Genomic DNA, 5,337 nt, shown 5'->3' on the forward strand with positions numbered 1-5,337 from the left:
CCCAGGTCATGATCTCAGGGTCATGAGATCGAGCCCCACGTAAGGCTCTATGCTCCACACGGATTCTGCTTGACTTTCTCCCTCACTCTCCCTGCCCTTTCTGATCATGCTCTCTCTCTCTTTCTAAAATAAAGAGAGAGAAAAGGGCTACATTAACTTCATCTTCATGTACAATCTCACTCAAGGAACCAACTGTATTAGCCAACATCTCAGAAGAAAACAGATGGTACCCTCAAATTAAGACTATTTGGTGATGGTTTGACAAAGGGACTGGGCGGGTCGCTTCTATCCTTCTTTTAAAAAAAAAGGAAGGATAGAACATATATTATTTGACTATTTGTTTTTTAAGCAATTAGTTTTCGATGGTTACTATGTAGTATCTGAGCCTCCATTTTGACTCTTGCCCTGGGCCCACAAATGTACCTACCCTGACTTCATTCTCTCCTTCCCTCAGATTACCTATTCAGAGTTATCACTAGTGCTCGCTTCGGCAGCACATATACTAAAATCAGAGTTATCACTAAACCAGATGTCAGAGGGAAGAAAGTCTCTATTGATATGGCCCAGGCTGCAGATGCCACTGGGAAAAACTAAAAAAGATGAAAGTTGAACTAGAGAGACTGGCACACCAGTCCACTTAATCCCTCATTTTCCTGAATTCCTAAAGTACAATCTAATGTTCTAGAAATAGTTTTTTACAAGAGAGTTTTGTATTTGCATATATGCTGACTTTTTTCACATATGGTAAATTGTCTACCTACCACAGAGTTCCTTGATGGTAGAAACTATGTTTCATATTCCTCTTTAGCATCCTCTCCAGATTCTCACATATTGTGAGGTATATAACAGAAATCAGTAAATATGACTGATAAAATAAATTGACCTTTCTTACTATCTAAAATAAATGAATTAACTTCAATTATTCAAAAGTATAAAGTCTGCACTTTATAGGGCACGTGTGTGACTCAGTCAGTTAAGCCTCTCCCTTTGGCTCAGGTCACGATTCCAGGGTCCTGGGATTGAGCCCTGCATCAGGCTCCCTGCTCAGTGCAGAGTCTTTTTCTCCCTCTCCCTCTGCTCCTCTCCCTGCTTCTGCACTCTTGCTCTCTGTCAAGTAAATAAACAAAAAATCTTTAAAAAAAAAAAGTCTGCACTTCCCATCAAGGCTACAGTTCAACCCAGGTTATCGATCTACAGTATTTACACTCTAGTATTTGGCATTTCTAACAGCTTAAAAGTATCAGCTATAAAAATCAAATACGAATGAATCACAAAAAAATTCTAAGATTAATATAACCTTAAATGTCTGCCAAAAACAATAATATTAACTTGTTTATAAGAAAACATGTAGTCATCAAATGAATCATAAGATAAATTTACTGATCTGTTTTGCTCAGCATAAAATAAGGCCTCTAATTACAATATGTAAGATAAGGTACGCTGAAGAAATATACACTGTCCACCTCTCCCCCAACAACTTCCTCTCTCCCATTTCTATATTATATATGTATCCAGTAACCAAATACTTAAGAGAAAATAAACACAGGATTTGTTAAGCCATATGCAGTTTTCCCTGGAACTAAAGATAGCATGTTTTATAGTTGCATGGCAACAATGAACAACTTAAGATGACAAGTGGGCAAGGAAATAACTCCTAGTTACCGGAAATTCAAGTAAATTTTGTTAGGAATAATTGGAAATAGAGAACTAGAAAGTGGGAGGAGAGGGATGCCTGGGTGGCTCAGTGGGTTAAAGCCTCTGCCTTTGGCTCAGGTCATGATCTCAGGGTTCTGGGATCCAGCCGCACATTGGGCTCTCTGCTCAGTGGGGAGTCTGCTTCTTCCTCTCTCTCTGCCTGCCTCTCTGCCTACTTGGGATCTCTGTCTGTCAAATAAATAAATAAATCTTCAAAAAAAAAAGTGGGAGGAGGAAAAAGGTAAAGTGATATAGTGGTAAGAATAAAGTTAGTAATTAATAATACGTAAGTGTTCACTGAGCACCTACTATGTGTCTGGCTTAATGCTCAGTATTTTTGTGTGTGTGTGAAGTTAAGTTGGTCATATTTTCTCTAGTGATTATTTGTTGTTTCTCATACATTAACTTGGAACTCACAACCTAGCTAAATAAGTTAATGTGAATTAAAACCTTAAGTAGGGGCGCCTGGGTGGCTCAGTGGGTTAAGCCTCTGCCTTCATCTCGAGTCACGATCTCAGGGTCCTGGGATGGAGCCCCGCATCAGGCTCCCTGCTCAGTGGGGAGCCTGCTTCCTCCTCTTGTTCTGCCTGCCTCTCTCCCTACTTGTGGTCTCTCTCTGTCAAATAAATAAATAAAAATCTTCAAAAAAACAAACAAACCTTAAGTAAACACCATATCCTGAGACCCACAGGATAAGACTTAAAAAGTTCAGATAGGTGTATATTTCACTTCTCTCAGAGTCACTGAAAGACAAGGAGAAGGAAAGCAGTGCTCTACATGACTGTGAAAGATAAATGCCTCGGGGAATCAGAGGAAGGAGTTAATACCGCCAAAGGGGCTTCTGGGATATCAGTAAGACTAACTACAGTGGGTACTTAATGTGCATATGATTTATGAGTGGAGGAGAGAGTTATCTAAAATGCAGATGTCCAGGCCCCATCCTAAGATATTCTGATTAATCTGGGATGGGCTCCAGCAATCCACCTTCTCTCATATCCACCCCAAGGTAATTGTCATACAGGTAATCTGCAGAGCATAATATATGAGTAGATGACAGTAGACATTACATCTTGGAGGAGTTGTGCAAAAGAAAGGGGTATAGAGAAGGATAAGGCCATTCTAGGTGGGTACTAGATTACAAGTTCTTTCAGTAGGGTCATATTTCCTATACGTGATCAAACATAATTCTTTAGAGGTCTCTGTTTATCAGCTTCTACTATTTTTTAGTAAGGTTTCCTTATACAAGTATAATGATGAACAAGACTGTTTCTGCGCTTGGTAGCTCAGTATTTTACATACATTATCTCATCCAGGGATACCTGAAAGAAGCCCTCAAGCATGGAGTCCAAATTACACTGCATCACCAAGGTTATGATAAATAAAACAGTGAAAAAGCAAGAACAGATGTGAACAGTAAGCTAATTTAACAAATTCTGTAATAACATACATATGGAAGAACTACATGGAACTTAGCAGCCACATACAAAAGCCATATATTTTACTCATTTAAGATCTGTGTACAAAATTGCAACTAGTGGGAGTAAGTTGACATACAAGCCTCTGGTGACTCTTCCAGAGTTGGGCAAATAATGTCCTTCATACAGAGCTCAAAAGAGTAGATAGAATAAGACATACTTTCAGTAACAGCAATAACCTAAATAATCTTTTGAAAATAATTTTAACAGTAGTTTTAAGGTCAAGAGATAGTAAAGACAAAAAGATATAATTTCTCTAAGGAAAAATATCTCACCTAAAGAGTAGAAATTCTGGAATAATCATATTACATATCAAAAATATGAACACTAGGGGCGCCTGGGTGGCTCAGTGGTTTAAGCCGCTGCCTTCAACTCAGGTCATGATCCCGGGGTCCTGGGATCGAGTCCCGCCTCGGGCTCTCTGCTCAGCAGGGAGCCTGCTTCCCCCTCACTCTGCCTGCCTCTCTGCCTACTTGTGATCTCTCTCTGTCAAATAAATAAATAAAAATCTTAAAAAAAAATATGAACACTACAATCCATTCCCTGGCAGAAAAATGTGAAAGATTGTCAGCACCTGAAAGTCATTTGCTGGTGATGAGATAATTGTATCCAACTCTTCCATTTTTTTTAAATTTTTTTAAAAGATTTTATTTATTTATTTGTCAGAGAGAGAGAGAGTGAGCACTGGCAGACGGAGGCAGAGGGAGAAGCAGGCTCAGGAGCCTGATATGGGACTCGATCCCAGGACACTGGGATCATGACCCGAGCCGAAGGCAGATGCTTAACCAACCGAGCCACCCAGGCATCCCCCAACTCTTCCATTTTTAAACTTATACATGGAAGTGATAGTTTCTCAAACATGGCCAGGCATTTTTCATTTTGTTCCTTGGTCTTATTGGAAGAATTGTACTAGTAAATATTATCCAAATATTTTGCCACATTTTATCATTAAAATTAGAACACTGAATTTACCCAGAAAGTTTTTTAAATTAAGAATTTGATCTGGGGGTGCCTGGGTGGCTCAGTGGATTAAAGCCTCTGCCTTCGGCTTGGGTCATGATCCCAGGTCCTGGGATCGAGCCCCGCATTGGGCTTTCTGATCAGTAGGGAGCCTGCTTCCTCCTCTCTCTCCCTCTGCCTGCCTCTCTGCTTACTTGTGATCTCTGTCTGTCAAATAAAATCTTAAAAAATAAAATAAAATAATAAAAAATAATTTGATCTGTAAACTAACCATTATAACCTCTGTCATTTAAGATAACATAATTCAGGTTTTGCTATAATTTTTAATAGAGACAGGGCTGAAGTTCGTATTTGCCAAGCAGAATGCTGAGAATGTTGATTAGCATGGCATATATATAACCTGACAATATGAAAGGAATTTCTTTTTTTTTTTTTTAAAGATTTTATTTATTTATTTGACAGAGAGAGATCACAAGCAGGCAGAGAGGCAGGCAGAGAGAGTGAGAGGGAAGCAGGCTTCCTGCCGAGCAGAGAGCCCGATGCGGGACTCGATCCTAGGACCCCGAGATCATGACCTGAGCCGAAGGCAGCGGCTTAAACCACCGAGCCACCCAGGCGCCCCTGAAAGGAATTTCTAAGTGGGCATCTTGTTTCCACTTTCCTTTCAAAAGTGAAACATATAAAAATGGTGAGAGTTTATATGTTTTTAAAAAGCCAAAATCAGCCATAAGGGAATGTTCTGCAGAGATGGTATGATGGCCTATACTTTCCACAGCTGTTATAAATCAGAGAAGCTGTTCAGGACACCAATTAAGTGCATGAGTTTTACATTAAGAAAACTAATTGAAGTCATCACACTATTATTTAATAGTAGTCAACAATGATTTGAGGCAAATCTTTTCATCTTCTCTTGGCTAATTTTTCATGCTTAAGGATATTTCTTACGGTAAATAAGAGTGTTACATGAAATAACATCCGTAGATTAAGTGGCATGGTATTCAGCCATAGTAAATAATTAAGAAATATTAGTTATTATAACATAATAGATATTTGTAGTGAAAATGAATGACATACTGTAAGATCCTGTAGTATCTTCTGAATCAAATATGTGTTCTGTTTGATAACAGTTTTCATATGACATATTTCATTCCACTCAGACTTTGAAAATAGTCTGTCTGAACATGGTATACTTTATTTGAAATAATCA

The sequence above is a fragment of the Meles meles genome, chromosome 1, assembly GCF_922984935.1.
Source record: "Meles meles chromosome 1, mMelMel3.1 paternal haplotype, whole genome shotgun sequence".
Lineage (NCBI taxonomy): Eukaryota > Metazoa > Chordata > Mammalia > Carnivora > Mustelidae > Meles > Meles meles.